Here is a 19,606-nt window from a genome sequence, read left to right as displayed (position 1 = left end):
TGCAGATTACAGTGGTGAGACCGACCACCCAGCTTGCAGCCCCAATCAGGATTTGCAAAGTTCTTGGCTACGAACTCAAGGTTGTGTCCCCCCTCCCCCAAACAGCCCCAATTCCCACCTTGAAATCCTGACCCAGGGTGATGGCTTCAGGAAGCGGGGCCTTGGGGAGGAAAGGGCATCATGGGAATGGCCACCTCATTAGTGCCCTCAGGAAAGACACCAGAGAGAGGAAGCATGTGCTTTCTCTCTCTCTTTTCTGCTGGTTGAAGACACAATGAAAAGATGACTATTCTGCACGAGGAAGAGGGCCTTCACCGAAACCCTGACCATACTGACACCCTGACCTTGGGCTTTCAGCCTCCAAAATGGTGAGAAATACATTCCTGTTGTTGATAAGCCTCCCACTCTATTGTCCTTTGAAATAGCAGCTCCAATTGACCAAGACTCTACAGTCCTCAAAGACATGAACCTGGCCCCAACTAGGAACAGGGAAGTCAGAATGGCTACTTTGTATTAGGATAGCATTTCCCATCAATGAGTTTAAAACAACAACAACAAAAAAATACAGGTCTTTCCTCTTCAAGCTTCTGTGTCAAGTGTGGGTCCTAGAAACCCAGGTGGAGAGATAATCTGGTTCCTTCCGTGTCTCTCCCCTCTGGCTGTCCTACCACCATCTCTGAGGAACAGCAGAGAACAGGCAGCTGATACCCTGAGCTCCTCCATCATGGCTCCTGCAGGATCTAGAACATTCTTAGGGAGAGGGATGGACACGGCCACTCGCTAGTCTTAAAAAATGTCCAACAAAACAGAGGGCTGGGACCAGCACACGAATGGCAGCCACAGTCATCACTAGGATACGTGCTTTATTACCACACACCAAATAGGGGGCCCAACAAAAAACTTTCCACCAGATATACAACCAGCCCCATACCAGGTCCCTGGAGAGGGAGGAACAGCGCCATCCTCCAGGTTCCCTCTGTCAGGGCACCTCCTGCTCTTTGGCCCTCAGGTCTATGGACTGCGAGCTGAGCTCTGGGAGAGCTACACCCAGAGGCGGTCTCCCCAACGTTTCTCTTTGCACTTTGGTGTGCTGGCTTCCCATGCCCCCTTCAAAGGAGTGTGAAAAACATCAGGTAAGTCTCTCGCCCAAGCAGGGACCCCATCAGCACACAGGGGACCAGCATCACTTTGGTTAACCCCCTCCCTTCTGCCCACGTCCTACCGCCCAAATCCTAGGGGCCCCTCAAAAAAGGATGAAGACGCAGGGCCCTTCAAAAGGTCCTCCGTGAAGGGTGGGGCGGCACGGCAGAGGATGGGGGAAGCTGTAGGGTGCAGGGATCCACTAGCGTGGGCTTCATAGGACCATGGCAGGGCTGAGTCCCCAGGATTCACAGAGCCCCTAACACACAGAGCGTGCCAGGTTGCCGACGGCTGAATGAATGAACCATTTCTGTCCCTCTGGGGTCTGAGTATCTTGCTTATCCACCTGTACCACCGCCTCCCCTCAAGATGGACTTGGCCCTTCCTTCTGCGTTTACAGGCTCCCACCTGCGCTAGGCATCCTGAAGGGCACAGAGATCAGTAGGACAACGTCCTTTTTCTGAAGCAGTGGGCTCCCTCAGTGGCACAAGTCAGAGGTTCCCACCCAAGGAGAGCATCTCCTCGCCCCTCCCTCCCTTCCAGACTGCGTGTCAGCCTGAGATTTATTTGTCTCTGAAGGTCACCTCTCTAACCTGTATCTAAACCCAGTTAAACATGAATCCCTAAACCAGCCTGGACATGTTGGTACTCAGGGAAAACCTCACTGCTAACTGGGATGAGTGTAATGAGCTGAAGCGTGGCGCCCCAAAGCCGTGTCCCCAACCTAACCCCTGGACCCAAGGAATGTGACCTTCCTTGTTTGGAAAAAAAGGGTTTTTGCAAATGTAATGAAGTTAAGGATCTCAAGAAGGAGGGCGAGCCAGAGCCAATGACAGGCACTCTGAGGAGAGAAAGGAGAGGGGAAATTTGAGACCTAGAGGACAGAGAGAGGGGAAGGACAGAGAGGACCACAGCCACTAGCCCACTCCCCCACCGGTGGGTCACGTGTGACCTCCCCCAGCCAGGCCCAGCAGGGCAGAAGGCAGGAGAGTGTGGACAAATGAACCCAACCCATCCGTGCCATCAGGAAATAACAGGAAGTCAGTGCCAGTCAAGGGCACAGCTCCACAAGCCAGAGGACAGCCTGGTTCAGAGCCAGTTTGCTGCTGAGCACAGGTCCTAGATTCTGGAATGGTGCCCAGGGTAAGTCAAGTCACCGTGGGGGTCACGAGTTGAGATGACGGCCATGGGAGCTGCTTTACTGCGGTAGCCCACGCCTTCCCAGTCTACTCTGCAGATCCCTGTCTGAACTCCAGGCACAGGACCATTCAGGACCCCCTGTCGCCCCAGTTTCTCAATCCATGCCATGTCTCCGAGCTGGGCGGAGGCGTGCCAAGAGCTGGGAGACAGGAATCTAAATGCAGACTGTGCACCAGGAAGGGCAGAGGCAACACTTGCCCCATCGTTTCGAATTCTGACTCTTAGATCTCCCTGCGGGTCCCTTCCCTAACCCCACAGGACTCTAAATTTGAGTACCACAAAAATGATTTTCCTGATCAAAGGAGAGAGCCTGGATCTCAAGCCTATGTACCTTGGACGCAAAACAATTCAGCGATGTCAAGACTCATTTGCAGTATTTTAAAGACCTATATCGTTTCAACAGCCCTGTCTGTTTGGTCCAAATAGAGAAAACAAACTTGATTGTGTCTAAAATATTTATGTATTCCATTTGAGAAAGCGAAGAAACCATGAAACACTTAATTATCAATAAATGTTATTCCTTAACATATAATCATTTTCCCCTCACAGGTGCATTATCATTTACAACGAATTAGTAACTCAGTGGAGAACCGCCCCCAAATAAATTAAACAGGAGGGTAAAAGACAAGACAACGGGGTCAGGAATTTGGGGGAGGAGAGGGTGGTGGGTGGGAAAAATCCTTTTTCGGCATCGAAGTCTCTTTTTTGAAATTGATTTAATTGGGTAAAATGTACATAACATAAAATTTATCACTACAACCTTTGTTCTTTCTTTTTTTTGGTGTACGCTTCGGTGACAGTAAGCACATTCATGATATAGTGCAATGATCACACTATCCATTTCCAGAACTTTTTTTTTTTTTTAATCCATCCTGAACTGAGACTCTGTACCTAGTAAGCCACAGCTCCCCATTCCTCCCTCCGTCAGCCCCTGGTAACCTCGGTCTACTTTCTGTCTCTAGGAATTTGCCTCTTCTAGGCACCTCAGATGAGTCGAATCCTACAGTATTTGCCCTTTTGTGTCCGGTTTATTTCACTCAGCATATTTTTCCAAGGCACTGTAGTCTTTTCAATGGCCTGCCGGATGTATGGATTCTTCCTGAAACTCAGGACATCTGATTCTTCCTGAGAAGGGGCAGGAAGGACTTAAGATTTCCCTCCCATTTTTCCAAAGGAGAACCCCTCAGAGAACCAGAAATGGAGCCTCACGAATGCCCACCAAACAGAGGCATAGCAGCCAGGTAAAAGAAACACAGGATTATCCTCATTCAAAAAAAAAAAAAAAAAAAAAAAAAAAAAGAAAAGAAAAGAAAGAAAAGAAAAGAAAATAAAGAAAGAAATTAAAAAAGAAAGAAAGAAAGAAAAGCAAGGACCAAACCAAATAATGAGCTGTGTGCTCTGGGCCTCTAAAAGCAGGCAGAACCAAAGGGATGTGTGTGGGGGGATGGGGGTGGGGAGGCATCCTGCTCTGGTCCCCGCCAAGGCAGGGACTGTGACCCATGGTGAGTCTAGGAGGGCTCACCCTCCATCAGGGCCCTTGGGGGTGCCCCCTTGGCCACCCCCTGCTCAGGCTCTCATCTCCCTTGATCCTAAGGAGGGCTCACCCTGAAGCCAAAGAACTCTGGAGGTATTTAAAGTCACTCAAGCTGCCATTCAGAACCAAGTGGAACCCTAGGGACTGACCACTGGGGTGGGGAGGAAATTTGGCAAACAGGCCAGTTCACCAAAGAAACCCTCCTACCTGTCATCAGCAAAGCGGCACCTGACCAGCCTCTCAGGAAGCCCCCACCTGAACTGTACCCCTCATTTCTGAGGGGCCTCCAGCAGTTGGCAAATCTGGAACAAAGAAGGTGGTGGAAAGAGAAAACCCCAAAGAGAAAGGGTTTAAGGACGGAGATAAATATGAGAGGAGTTGACAGGGAGCGTTTAAAAATGAAAACTCTACAGCATTCTCCTGAATGAAGCTATTATGGGAAACTAACAAGTGACCTCTATTTAAGAGATAAGCATTTAACAGTCAAACCTTTTTTCCCTTTTATTCAAATGAACAAAACTGAATATTCATCTGAATAACACAAAGCTATAAAACACACACACAGAAGAAGAGAACAGAAATCTGAAAATAAGAATACAACAAAATTAAAACGATCCATTGCAGACGCAGGCCCTGAGGAACCTCGGACAGGTGACTTTTGAAGAACTTTTTTTTTAAGGTCAGGGAGGTCAACATGGGGATGGCCGCGTCCTCGCCTCAAAAATAATTCTCTTCTCTTATATAGGTCAATGAACACCAATAGGCAATCGCGTGGTGCCTGATGCATTTTCAGTGAAAATCAATGCAAGTCATGAGTTAACGCACTTGGTTAATGGGGGAAAAGAGGATGGAGAAACCCGTCCCCCGTCCCAGACTGTTGAATTTATTCCGGGAATCCCATGAGGAGTTTAAGGTATGTGTACGCAAGCCTGTTTAGGACTCACCCCCCTCCCCCTCGCCAACAGCCCAGTGTTGGAGGAAGCGGTAGTCTCTGCCAGCTGCCTTTGGTATAAACACAAACCTCTTGCGTTCGGTTGTGGGGAGCCCTTTGTGGTTTCAAAATCCTTCTCCCCAAGTTAACCGTGGGAGAGGCGGGGCAGGCTCTGCCATCATCGTTTTCCTCAACTGCTCGACATCGTTTCAAATGACCCATCCAGGGTGACACGTGGCCACTAAGCCAGAGCTAAGACATCTGGGACTTCCTTGGGTCTGTGAATGTTCGGGATGGATTTGGTGGTCCCCAGGGCTCAAGAGGGTAAGAGCCTGGGCCAGGAGGCATGGGGCCTCGCGTGCCCCCCGAGTCAGCCAGCCCTGAGCCGGGTGCTGGCTCGTGTCATCTCGGGCTGCTCGCCACCCCCAACTCAGAACGTGGCTGGGTCACCCGTAGGAGCAACAGGCAGGTTTGGCGAGTCCGTTTCGTCTGCCTTGAAGGGTTTTCCTGGAAGCCCAGATGGAGAAGGTCTGAGTGCCACCCCTCCGCACGGGTCCGTCGGGCAAGAGATAGGCAGGCGGTAGGTATGCACAGACGTGTGGCAGGCTGGCGTGGCTTCCCACGTTCTGGGTTTGCCCTAAAACAACATCTAAGTGACTCAGAAGATGGATCTGTTCCAAGAAAAAAAAAACCACACATTGTCTCTCCAGAAGAAGTGACAGGTTACCGATTGTCACTTTGCGACACTCCCTGCGTGTTACCTGGACGTTTGTGAAATCACTCTGTCCTCCCAGCTTCTCCTGTGGAGAAGGAATGTTCCCACTTTACAGATGAAGGACTGAGGCCTGGGTGGGAGCCGGTGTTCTTCCCACCATGGCCCACTTCCTCCGTATGAAGGTGGTCACTCTGCTTCTGGCATCTCTTAGATTCTAAATTTGTCCTGCAACCTGGGTCTCACAAGCCTGCCCTGTCACCTTTCCCTGTGAGAATCTCTACCCAATGGGCAACAGCATCTCGCCCTAACAACCCAGCAGGAGGAGGACCACAAGACAGGGGGTGGTGGGTAGAGACGTGTCCATCTGCCCCCGTTTCCTCCTTGCTCCCCCCACTGCCCCAGACATCTGTGTCCTTCCACAGAAAGGCAGCAAAGGGAAAACTGAGGTTTTTCAGAAATGCAAAACAAAGATGACTTTTATAAAGAAAACCAATGAGGCTCTCTCCTAAGCCAGTCTAACCTAGGATGTGCACGGGGTAAGTGACTTCCCTGGATGTTTCTAGAACCCACCCACAGACCTGCAGGATAGGAAACGAGGCTGGATTATCAGGCTCCATCATGCCTCCCTTGTGAGTCAGCCAACTCCAGAGGGATTCAACAAGGAGCACTCACTCCCCTGGATGGGTTAAGAACAAAGAACAGGGGCAGGTGTACTGACCCGTGATGGATGCGGGATGCAGCTTCTGGGCTGGTCAGAACAAAGACTTGCGGGCCAGGAGGCCAGCAGAAGCAGATGCTTGCTACTAACCCTCCCCCGAGGCCGGCAAACATGCCTGTGATGAACTCGGGAGGCCTGCAGACATCCTTCTCCCCTCCCCACACCCCATCCCCTTCTACCTCGGTGACGCGAGCCAACAGGCTGCCTCTTTGGGGGACCCCTTCTGACCTGACCTTTCCTCCCTGCCACGTCCCCCTTCGGGGCGGCACGGCGGCCCTCCCATCGCGGCATCATTCATGCACCTGCTTCCTCGTTTACACCATGAGTTTGGCAGCTGGTTGCTGTAAACGATAATAAAATGCCTTTCCAAAAAATGAAGGAATGTGACCAGACACGCCAGCCATCATGATATTAAAGCCGTGTCAATTAATTTCTCCCCCTGCTTGATAAACGAGCCCCATTCCGTCTCTTAATAATGAGGAGAGAAACAAGAAAAGTTGACACTTAGTTTAATTTATTTTCTCAACTTGCCTGGTCATATTTCTTTCTGCCTTGCAGAGCCTGGCTGGGGCTGTGGGGAATTACAAGTGGCTGGCGTGCCGGCAAGGCAGAGATCGGTGCGAATCGACACGGGCCTCCCGTCTTCCCACATACCACTTAATCAGGGGGGGAAAGGGACTTGGGGAGCCAGCTCACACCTGCGCCTCTCCAACCACCTTTGGGGACTGGGGGGAGGAGGGGCTTGGGAACAGGAGGGAGGTGATCTCAGGTGCACAGGGTTGGGGGCGGGGGAGTCAGATAACAGAAACGGTGCCATCAGGTCTCCAATCTAGTGCACAGAAACCGCACAGGACTGAATTCCCTAAATTAATATTAAGCTACATTGGTGGGATTTGCCTGAGGGGAGCCAATTTCTCAACGGGAAAGGTGTTTCTCTTTCCTCTTCAGCCCAAGGATGCTGGAGCCAATACCCAACCTTGAAATGTGAGCATCAAGCTTCCAGAAGTCGAACACCAAGCGTTTCAGGAAGGCTTACTTACAAGTCATTTTCTTCTATGGCCCCAGTCACCTCAGGGCTGTTTATGGAGGCCCCCAGACCATAAACAGAGTTGGGAGTGAGAGTGAAGTGTGCTCCTAAGCCAGGGTTTCTTGATGGGGTCTCGCAGCAGTGTTTGGATGGGGGAGAGGCATGTTAAAAATGCAGCTCTCACCCCCCTTTGGGGGCTCTCCTGCCTCCAAAGGTGGGTTCTGTGGATGTGGCCCAGGAATCTGCATTTTAACCAGCTCTCTGGGGATTCTGATGGGCACCCAAGTCTGACTCTGCTCCATATTCCCCAACTCAGGATGAGCTGAGCAGAGATCATTTGGTTAAAAATAATCCAGAACTTTCCAAAAGGAAAGAGAATCTCTAGGCTCCCCTCTAACATGAAGGGAGAAACTAAAGCTGTTTTAAGAAGCCTCTAAAATCTCATGGAGAGCTGAACCTCTTAGCCCCACGGGCAGCCCTCATCCATGGTAAGGGGAGATCAGGGGCAAAGCAGCAGCTTCTCTGTTCCAGGCTCAAGAAAGGATAGAGACCAGTTCATACTAGAGTCTAAAGGCCTGATTTTGCTTCCACTCGCAGAGGTGATAGTTGCTTTTATGTAAGGATTTGGTAAACCACTAAGTTCTACATTAGAATTTCCGGGGGTGGGAGGGGGTGTGTGTGTGTGTGTGTGTGTGTGTGTGTGTGTGTGTATATTTTACTGATTGGGGAGGAGGCACCTCCTTCTGTCTGTGAAATTATACACACGTGGGAGGGGTGTGTGTGTGTGTGTGTGTGTGTGTATTTTACTGACTGGGGAGGAGGCACCTCCTTCCATCTGTGAAATTATACACATGGACAGAGAATTTTACAATGGGATGAAAAACCATCCAGGAAAGAGGGAGGGGAGGGAAGAAAAGGGAGGAGAGAAAGAGATTCAGAGAGAGGGGTCAGGTGGAGGGAGAGAGACCCCTCCATCATCCCTAAATAATTTTTTTTTCTGAGAGAGATGGAGCAAAGGCAAGTGGGGAGAGAGCATCTGAAGTAGGCCCGTCATTCAACGTAGGGCTCGATCTCACGACCCGACCCTGAGACCGCGACCTGGGCCGAAATCAAGCGTCAGATGCTTAGCCAACTGAGCCGCCCAGGCGCCCCCCCCTAAACCATTTTTCTAAGAGAGAAATCTGCCATGAATACTGATTGCATGGTTTGAAAGTGCCCGCGGCTGCGGGCACAGGGGTTCTCATCCCAGACTCTCGTTAACCGAGGGGGGAAATGCACCTGCGATCCAGGCCAGACAACCCCAGCCTCATTTCATTCTGAGCGCGCTCCGTCGCAGTGATTCTGTGAATGACACTTGTCAGGATGGCAGATTAGTTCACAAACCTATTTTTTTGTGCGTGGTGTTCCATCTTGGTTGGGAAAATAGTCAGTTCTTGGCGAGAGAGACACACATTACTGCTGTTAAGTGCCAATATAAACTCTGGGACGCAGTGGTAAATTCACCAAATTAAATCGCTAGACAACTGGCTCGGATCAGGACCCCGGCAGAAGGTTCCAGGGTGGCGGTGCGCGCCCAGCGGGGCGGAGGTAGCGGAGGTCGTGGGCACAGCTGGAGCAAGGGCACGAGGACGTGCCGCCTCCACGTCTGTTCTAGAAACCACAGAGCCTCAGGCAGCTCTGATGGGCCCGCTGGTAAGACGGTGTCCTTCAAGGCTTCTAAATCCCTGGGTATTCTGAGCTCAGGGGAGCTGAGACACCAGCTGGAAGATATTCCCCACAGAGGTACTTAGGTTGGTCCCCGCCCTCCCCGGTGCCCCCTCATCCCCATCCGCCCCCCGCAGAGTAGGTTTCAAATCTATCACCTTTTCTGACACCCTCTGGCCCCACTCAGGCAGTGAGCATCCTGGAAGGTACAGTGAGCCTCACAGACCTCAGTGTCCTCTCTGAGGGTGTGTGTGTGGGGGGCGGGGGATGGGCTTAATCTTTGGATCTAGGTAGATCTGGGCTTAAATCCTGGCTCCAGCAATAGCCAGCTGTGTGACTCTGAGCAGGTTCCTTAACCACTCTGACCTTCAGTATCTTCTGTGAGACGGAAGGAAGAAATCTGCCTCACAGCTAGGCTTGCTTGAAAACCCTTGTGAGGTGGTTAGCTATCCTCGCCCACCAATCGAACGAGACTTTTCATGACTTCTGCCCTATCCTGACCTCTATCTCCACACATAGTTCCCTGCCCTGTGCCCTGAGACTCACTGGTTAAAATTCTTTTGACATGGGTGTCAGAGAGATGTCCACGAAACTTTGTCAACTATCACTGTGGGAACAAGATTCAGGACAAACAGAGGTAAAACAAATCGTGTAGTGAATTCCCAGGCTTACTCCTTGAAAAGACCCTACTGTGCATCCTTTTGGGTCAAAACAAAAATCACGAACTTCTCCCTCACCCTGACCACCGACGGCCCGCCAGTAGCTCTGGCCTTTGCTCCGAGAGTGAGCCTGCAGCCTGGCTGTAGAGGAAAAAGCCAAGGGCCTCTGTCTGGAGGGGGCTTCCTGGGTATCCTCTGAAGAGGGAATATGAAGGATGAGACAAAGGGAAACAAAAGGGGAAGGTGGGGTGGACACAGACGACAAAACCTGCCCCGAAAGGTTGGAAGAAGCCCCACACCCCACTCACCCCAGTATGGAGAAAGGACCCCTCAGAACAGCTTCAGCCTCCCCAGCAGCCACCTCAAGAGGTCCACCTGCCTCCCCTCCAACAAGTCCTCAGGGAATGGTTACTGGCCTCAGAGCAGGTGCCAAAACTCCATCAAAAAACCACTACTTGGAAGCAGGTTTTCAGCGCCGCCGCAAATTATATGACTTTTATTATGAAGTATGGTTTCAGAATCGTCCCAACTGACAGAGCCCTGGCTCGATGCCCGCCGTGCCTGCCACCCCCTCCGTGCCCCCACGGGGGAGGGGGTCATCTCTGCCTGCATCTCCGTGGCTCCAGCTGGCTGTGCTGCCAGCAAGCCTGCCGGGAGCTCGGGGGTAGGGAGCTGCCCATCATGGTGCCTCTGCGAGAGACACGCGCTTATTCACCGTGGAGCAGGGGCTGGCCTATTTTTCGGGCTGTTAAAGGAACTGTTCTTAACATCTGGAGACCAGATCTCCGAGAAGCCGAGAGCAGCAGTCCAAACAGCCTGGCCGGGGATGGCAGCTCTGCTGGGACCAAGCTGCTGCTCGCTCTGCTCTGCTCCTGGGCCGTCCAGACAGTGGCCTGGGGGGTGGTGAGAGGGAGGAAGGGGCTGGAGAGGCAGGGGCCGGGGGCCGCTACTCAGGGGGACCCACCCCAACCAGCAGCATCAACGCCACCTGGGGACGTGCTGGAAATGCAGTGTCACAGACCCCACCCTGGACCTCCTAGACCCAAATTTGCATTTTTAACAAATTCTCCAGGTGACTTTTAAGCAAACTGAAATTTAAGAGGCACTGGGATCTGGAACAAGGACTCTCAACTGTGGTTCCTACATCAGAATCTGAGGGAAAAATTTTAAAAATACTGATGCTTAAATCCCACCCTTAGAACTGAGTTGGGTCTGGGGTCTTGCCCCCGCCCCACCCCCAGCATCTGTCTGTTCTTGAATTTCCCCAGGTGATTTGGATATCCAGTTTGAGTCAAGAAACATTGGGAAAAGGAAAAAATTTTATAGTGCCTGATTTTCATTTTTCATCTAAAAATAATTTCTGCCTTATTTTAATACAGGGACTGAATGGTCTTAGTGCCCTCAGTGCCACACATCCCACGGAGCAGAAGCTTGGGTCTTAGACAGTGTTTTCCAGACCGCTGCAGGGCCACAAATGCTCCAAAGCTGGGGGAGGTCAGAGCGGTACTTCATTCACTCACCTGCTGCGAGCTGAGCTGCTACCTGGTGCTGCTCAGGTGACCAGTAAATGATGTACAGAGCGTGTGGCCTGGCTTTGCAAATGGGCCTTGCAAAGAACACTCGGACCGGAAGGAACCCCAAGGATACAAGCACATGCCAACTAACAAAACAGCAGGCTGACCCTTCTCCGGCTCCCAGCCAGTCTCCTCATCTGCCACCCTGTGCCCCCCAAATGCGTTTTGATCAGGTGGGACAAGTGACAACCCAGAGAGTAACAAAGAATGTGCCTTCCTTTTTTTTAAGATTTTATTTATTTATTTATTTGACAGAGATCACAAGTAGGCAGAGAAGCAGGCAGAGGGAGAGGAGGAAGCAGGCTCCCCGCTAAGCAGAGAGCCCGACTCAGGGCTCCATCCCAGGACCCTGGGATCATGACCTGAGCTGAAGGCAGAGGCTTTAACCCACTGAGCCACCCAGGCACCCCTCCCTTTCTTTTTTTTTTAAGAAAGGGGCAGAGGGAGAGGGACAATCTTGAGCAGGCCCCATGCCCCCTGTGGAGCTAGACGTGGGGCTTGATCTTCCGACCCTGAGGATCATGGCCTCAAACCGAAATCAAGAGTTAGACACTCAACCAACTGAGCCCCTCAGGCGCCCCCAGAACCTGCTTTTCGAACAGAAACTTGTGCTGTAAAGAAAACACCTGGAAAACAAATGTTTGCCAACTATTTCTATTCTTCTGTGATTTGGTTGCTTTTAAAAAGGATGTAACTGGGTCAGCCTGCAAAGGCTCTCATCCTATAAAGGCTCTTAAAACTTGGAAACAGAACTGTAAAACTCATTTTTTTTTAAAGAAAAAAAAAAGATTTCAGTGGATTTTGAACCCATTTGTTAAAAATATAAAAAATGCAACACTTGATTAGTTTGCGTGAAAAACTGATTGACATCGGGGAAGATGGAAATTTACAAGCTGAATTTCAACAAAATCCTTTGCATAATTGGAGGATGGGATTGAAAAATTAGTATCATGATTTAGTCAGCACAGTGAATACACTTCCACTGGGATCTGTTTATCTCGTGAGGTGGATTTTTCAGTTATGACAGGCATGGAGTCCATGCACCAAAATAAACCAACCTCAGAATGCATCCTTTAGGGCTAGAGCCCAAAGTGTTACATCGAGAATTTTTTTTAAGGGGCACCTGGGTGGCTCAATGGGTTAAGCCTCTGCCTTTGGCTCAGGTCATGATCCCAGGGTCCTGGGATAGAGCCCTGCATCGGGCTCTCTGCTCAGCAGGGAGCCTGCTTCCCCCTCTCTCTCTGCCTCTCTGCCTACTTGTGATCTCTCTCTCTCTGTCCAATAAATAAATAAAATCTTAAAAAAAAAGAATTTTTTTAAAAAGGAAACCTATTCAACCACATTACTCTATAAAAATCTTTTAATTATTAATAAACTAAGTACGACTTATTTCAACTATTTCCTATTCATTTTGTATAGATTTATAATACATATATATTAGCATAGTAGTATATGTAAAGAAATTGAAAATTAAGTAAGATACTGGGGGGGGTGTTAATTTTTTTTTTCTGCACAATTAGAAAATTTTGGAGACACCTGCTCTCCAAGGAGAAGGGGGGGCCTTATGTCTGCAGCCCGTCCCTTAGTTATAGAAATGACAGAAAGTCAGAGGCCGGAGGTGGGTGGGAGGAAGACCTGCTGTGACTGCCAGCCAGTACAGACCCTCAAGGAGGGGCCTTTGGGAGAGAAATTCAGGGGAGTCCAGAATCAGCCAATTCCAGGATCTCCTGGGCCCTCACATCTCAGCCCAGTGAGTGCTCCTTCAGAGCCCTGGGGGAAGGGTTCACCCTCCAAACAGAGAACCCTGCACCCCGCACATTAATGGCAGCAATACCTGAACTCTTCTCAATAAATTTTTCATTGCATCGTATCTTCATTAAAATTTTATTCCATTAGCATTCTGAAACCGAACCACTAAGTACATAATTGCTAAAACATGTGTTAAGCGATGACTTAGGAAATGCCGGTTTTATCATATTGTTAATTAACAGAAAGCAGGATTAATACACTCACAGATCATTAGAAGCAGTCTTTGAGACAAACTTAAGAAATAGGGACTCAAAGTCTATTTTGCCCAAGGAAACCATTCCAAGATCTGGGATCAGTCCGTGCAGGCTACTCAAAAGGCTAGACATAGGAGGGTTTGGGTGGGAGGAACAGAAAGAGCAACTCATCCTCTGAAGTCAGACCAGGGAGTCTCTGTGAACCACGAGGAAGTTTCTAGTCTGGACCCAGAGGATGTGGCTGACATTGTAGTCGTGCTGTCTTACTGGCTGGGCAAGCCATTAACTGCCCTGACCCTGGGTCTCCACCTGTAAAGCAAGAATAAAGATGCTGACCTCCCAGGGCAGGCACGCGGAGCGAATGAGAGAACGTGCACTGTCGTCATCCCTGCACAAGCGTGCAGTTTCTACGGAAGGATCCTGCCCCCAACATTGCTTGGAATAAATGGGCCCCCAGCTGAGACCTGAAAATGATTTAGTGCTCCCTAACCGTTGACTGCAGTGGGATGGGCTCTAGTGGGGCCATCCTGAGCTGCCAACGCCAAGGGATTTGGAAGTGGATTTGGACTTGCTCTCATCTCCAATGGAACCCTGGTCATACAGTCTCTAGGACCGAGGGGTTTATTCAAACCTCTGCCCACCCTGTCCTGGGAATTATAGAGGTATCCTGGCAAGAATGAATTAAAAGTCTTCTCTTTTCCCAGCCATCCAAATTGCTTTAGCCTGGGGTCCCATGGTGGTACTCCCATCCCAGTTCTTCACACTCAGTAATGAAACTGTCTACCTGCCTGGACAGCACAGGAGGGCGCGCTGGAAGTCCCCCCTCCTCCCACCCCATGGATGAGTAGGGGAAGGAGGAGGCCAGGTATGGTGGTGAGGCCCCACCTAGGGTTTTCCAGAAGCTGGGAGTCAAGGTTAAGTTCTGGGTCAGAAATATGAAGGCAGTCGGGAAAAGCAAACGGTCTCTGCCTCAGCCTTCAACAATAAACTTTAGCTGGGGCAGGAGCCCTTCCCAGAGGAAGAGAAGAGCAGGGGCAAGGCCAACTGCTGGGGTGATGATAAATTACTTCATCTAGCTGGAGCCAGGATATAAAAATCAAAGCTAAGGGAAAAGAGAAAAAAATAAATGCAGACCTGCCTCTGCCAAGGCCCAAGTGAGAACAGAGAAATCACCTGGTTGCATTTTTTTTTTTTTCTGGAACATTCTTTCATGGCCCCAGGTATTTAGCATATTAAAGTTTCCCGTGTGGAGACCTTCTCATATGGGCTATTATTTGTGAATTGTGAATGGAAAGAGCTTGCTTATTTGTAGAAAAGGTTAGGAGTAGAAAGAGCTTCCTTATTCGTGGGTTGTGAGTGGAGCCTGGGCTTTGGGTTCAGACCTGGGCTGTAATCCCAGTTCCACCACCGAATGGCTGCTCGAGGTCTCTCTGTGCCTCGGTTTTCTCATCTGTAAAATGGGGAAACTAATATTTTAGGGAAGTAAAGCATTTAAACAAGACAATGCCCACGAAGCTTAGCACAGTTCCTTGTCCTGGTCAAAAGGTAGAGCACTGGTGCCCCTCTGCAGATCTGGTTTTCTTACTTATACCGACTTGCTGTATCAGCTCACGAACTTGACGCTATGGGACACGGGCTCTTGCAAATGGCTGCCTCTGAGAAGCGGCTGGATGGGACTCTGGTGATTTGAATCCCACCTGCCCCCACTGACCAGATGGAGGCAGAGAGAGAGAGCTGGAGACTGGCGAGAGGGGACCCTCCCCCAACCCTAGGGAGAAGGATCATCACTGAACCACAGTTTGGCCTGACACTTGGCACAATGACTGCTATGCCTGATCAGAGATGGACCTTTCCCGAGCCCAGAGCAGGCACAGGACACACCTGCAGGCCAGGTAAGAAAGCAAGGTCTGGGTCTCTGCCAGGAGCCGCTGCCTCCCTCCCGCCATCAAACCCAAGGGCCAGAGCCTCCCCGCTCTCCAGAGAAGGCACAGGAGAGACAGCAGAGCCATACCCAATTTGAAAATCACGGCGCCCCCAGAGCCACGTTGTGGCCGTTCGGCTGCCTGGCTTGCAGAGACCAGTAACTTCAATTTATTTGTGTCTGGGGCCTTAAAGAACCTCAGCTGTCATCCCTTCCTTAGTTTATTACCAAATTTCTAAAATATTACATTCTTTATTATATCCAAATTCACTTTATTGCACTTGACAATACAGATAATCACATACCATATGCTCTAATGTTTTGAAACCAATGCATGTTGACAGCGGTTTTTATTCATGACGCATAATTCCATCCCGAGCTCACAATGAGGCCTCTGAGCACCCAGCCTGGTGTTAAGACTTTTGCCTAATAACAGATTAACAATACAGCAAGTTGCTGAGACACAATCCGTCCCTTGCCATTCTCTATTTACAACGGGAAAAATGTACCTGAGCTGAAAAGATGGATTTATCCGAGGGGGGGGGGGGGACCCCTACCGCCACCCACCCGTCATTCCCAGAGGGTTCATAATGATTTGTTATTGTTCCATGCTTATGAAACTTGATATTGAAAAGAGGGATTGGTCTTCTGCCAAGTAGCACGGCAACTAATCACACCAACCCACACTGCTGGACCCTGAGAAATGCAGGCACAAAATGCCCCAAAGCCCTCATTAGCAGTCTCTTGTTTTCACTCTTGTTTTGCTACAAGCAAATATTTGTCACTCCTCTACCTTGGTGAGACCCTCCCTCCCGCTCGTCCCCTCTCCTCATCCCCTGGGCATCCCTTCTGTTCCCAATTAGCCCCAAGCTTCCTGGCAGGGGAAGAGTCCCACCGCCGGCCTCCTGGCACGTCTCCCGGAGAAAGGCCAGCGCGGTGGGAACGCTCTCCGCGGCTCCTTCGGCAGCGCCCCCGCGTCCGAGGGCGGCTGAAGCAGAGGGTGGATAATTCGAAGATGATCCTTCGGCTTTGCGGTGGTCCCCGGAACAAACAATACCATTTCACGCCTTCCCTAACTGAGCGTTTGCTTTCATTTGCTCTGGAGAAACACTGAAGACAACTGGAAACCCATTAGATCATGTCAGACGTGGTGGTAAAGAGCTTGGGCTGTCACCAGCAGAGAATCAACTCCGATTTATAGACCCTTAAAGCCTGAATATACAGATATTCGGTCTTCCCCCTGCAGACAGACAAGGGGGCCTGGGCGGTGGCCGAGGAGAAAACAGCGGCCCCACAGCTCAGCGGCAGACAGACTGGAGTTTAACAACCACTCTCTCGGATAATGTGATTTCTCAACGTGGGGAGGAGAGGGGAGGAAGGAAGTGTGGTAGGAAAGAGAGGTTACACAGCCAACCATGCCTCTGGGGGACCCTGTGAACTGCTGTAAGCAAAAGCAACACTACAAAGAAGGGAGCGGAGTTGGAAGATGCAGAAATGCTTACTTAGCCACCTCCGAAGGAGACCGCATGAATTAAGGGGCCTCTTTACTCCGTGTAATTGCCACACTCCTGGACAGCTTAAGTTATAACTCGTTTTCATAAATAAAAACCTCCTTTCCCTTTGGGCTTCCAGCGGGACTCCAAGAAAGGCTTTTCCTTTATTTCATTCGTCATCTTCAGCAGAGGCAGGGGCTGGTCCTACCATCTCCAAGAGTATGGGCTGTTCTTTGGTTCTGTCCTTTTTCCTTTCCTCATCTCACACAGACCAAGGCTGGAAGTAACTGGACACTAAACCAGTGTCTACCAGAGAGACCAGAGCCTAAAGACCTAGTTTCCAGACATGTTATCGGTAGGTAGGGTTCCACGGGTCTGGAAAGGCAAGATTTCGGACCATTACAAGATTCAGCAAGACCCACTTGTGATGTGCAAAGTGACCCTTGAACACACTGGTTCCTGGGCCCATCACACCCCATCAACTTCAACTCGATTTCCTGTCTGACTACATCTTCTGGGGAGAGGACATCAGCCCTCATCACTTCATAAAGATGGCTTGCTGAAGAGCTGGGCATCTTTTTTTTTTTTTTTTTTTTTGAAGATTTTATTTATTTGACAGAGATATCACAAGTAGGCGGAGAGGCAGGCAGAGAGATACAGAGGAGGAAGCAGGCTCCTGGATGAGCAGGGAGCCCGATACGGGACTCGATCCCAGGACCCTGGGATCATGACCTGAGCCGAAGGCAGAAGCTTAACCCACTGAGCCACCCAGGCGCCCAAGAGCTGGGCATCTTGAGGGACTGCTAAGCTGTTCTTCATCCTACTGACTAATCTTCCTCTTGGTAACTTCACACTCACCCATCCCACTTCCAGCCCTTTGGCTCTACCATGGCCACCTTGTTCCTTCCTACTCTCACCTCTTCTGATTCCTCTTCAATGTCTCCAGGATACTGTTTCCAGTCCTCGTCAGACCTCCCCAGATACGGTCTACCTTGTCAACATTGCTCCTAAACCGGGACGCCTAGAACAGGACACAATACTTCACACGGGGACCACTGCAGACCCTGAGACCCACTGGACTCATCTTCAGGCAGTTTCTCTTTCTTCTAAGTGGCTTTCTTAGCAATTTCCTCATCCCACTGCCTCAAAGAAAGTATAGTCATCAATTAAAACACAGGGCCGCCTACAAACCATTATCAAAATTCCCTCCCTTCACCTTCCTTTGTTTTCCTTTAGACTATAAACTGGGATTGTCACCTTCTGAGGATAAAAGTTATAAACCTATTCGAGTCTTAGAAAATGCAGAAAACACATTCCTGTGGGTTTTAATAGACATTTTAATAGACATTAACCGGATACCTACTAGATGGGGGAAACTGAGCTGAGTCTGTAGGATACGGTGGAGAGGAGCCTCAGCCAGTGCGGTGCAAAGAATGGAGTTACCTGGCCTGAGGGCCAGAAGTGCTGTTGGGCTTTATTCACCCCTGCGTCCCCATCCCCTTGATTAGCAACCAGGGCAGAGTGGGTGCTTAGCAAATTAACTGTGACACAGGGAATGGCTTTGGAGGAGGGCACTCCAGCCGGTCAGCCTGTACATACAAATGATGTTATTTTTCAAAGATGGTGTCAGCTACAATTGGATGTAGTCGGTACCCGATGAACTGCGAGGACAAGACTCTCAGAAGCTCCCCCTTGGCCCACCAGGGCCTCCTCTTCCAAATTTTCACCCAGAGCCTCGTCCCTGAGCACAAGACCAGCTCCGCTGAGGGTCTGAGATGCAGGCCAATTCCAGGATCCCTAGGCTTGGCCCAACACAGCCATCTTCGTCCTCTTACAAGCGCTGTTGCAGAGGCTTACATAAAAGTCCACTTTTCATCCCACGCAGGGATGGGAGATGTGGCTGGAGAGGTCTAGCACGCTCTGCTCCTGTTCAATCACCACACGGAGCCAGCTCAATTCAGTGATGCTGCTTCTGCCGGGACCGGATGCTTAAGCATCTGGGGTCGATGGGGCCACAGAAACCACAAGCCAGACAACGCCCTGGACCGTGGCCCCCAGTCACCGCCTACCATGAACGGGCTGCCACCGGTGGGAGAGCACCAGCCAGCAGGCAGCCAGGACAGAAATCAACTGCCGCTGGGACTGCTTTAAAAAAAGAAATAAAACAAGACGCAGCATTTCTGGCTCTTGGAAGGACCTGCTGTCCCTAAGACTGACCAACCAGGAGTTCCACTGTACTCAGAAGCCAGAAGGCAGGAGCTAGGACAGCCCCATGCTCAGGGAGAGACTCTCACCCCACCCAGTGTTGTGTTACTGCTGTGCCCTCCAAGCACATCCAGCCTTTCTTCCACAGTGGCAACCTTCCAGGAGAGGCTGGGGATGGCCAATGGAGGCTTGAGTGTGCAGGGGAGGACCTGGAACAGCGTTCTTCCCCTGGGCTCCGCAGCTTGGTCCTGGGGCCGGCCTGTCTGCCCTGCCCCAACCTGGAACCGCCCCTTCCCTGCCCCCCGGCCTCCGAGGGAGGATGTTCCTATCCAACTATAGTGCTGCAGACTCAGGAAGGCCTTGCTTTCTGGTTCTTCATTTCTGGTCTTCTGCCTGCCAGGAGGCCTAATGGCCTCGCTTATTTTGTTTCATTGGAACATCACTGAATCATGATGGGGTAAAGAAGATGGCAATGGCAGAGGCCTCAGCAAAGGCTGGAGAGAGGCCAGGATTTAAGTACTGCCTTGGCCATTCACTCTCCCCGAGCACCAGTAGCACCGCTGAGCAGGGATAGAAGACAAGAGGGCGGGGGCTGGAGAGGCACTTCCCACCCTGGGACTGCACCATCCCCGCCCACGGAGGCAGGGGCAGAGCCCCCTCCAGGCAGGTTCTCTTCCAGAGTGAGCCCCATTCCTTGGGTCGTCCTCATTGTCACCACAGCCACCACTACTTATTCAGCAGAAGTCTAACTCAACCTTTTGAAATACAGTATCCCTAAGCCT

The 19,606-nt window shown here is 50.6% G+C and overlaps 1 protein-coding gene across 11 annotated transcripts in view; it reads right to left on the bottom strand.

Annotated features, from left to right (window-relative positions):
* Window positions 1-19,606, bottom strand: part of MSI2 (musashi RNA binding protein 2) — a 387,830-nt gene that overhangs the window by 73,932 nt on the left and 294,292 nt on the right. The window lies entirely within an intron of this gene.

The sequence above is a fragment of the Lutra lutra genome, chromosome 16 (genome assembly GCF_902655055.1).
Source record: "Lutra lutra chromosome 16, mLutLut1.2, whole genome shotgun sequence".
NCBI lineage: Eukaryota > Metazoa > Chordata > Mammalia > Carnivora > Mustelidae > Lutra > Lutra lutra.
The sequence above is the reverse complement of the archived record's forward strand: the minus strand, read 5'-3'. Positions and strand labels throughout refer to the sequence as shown.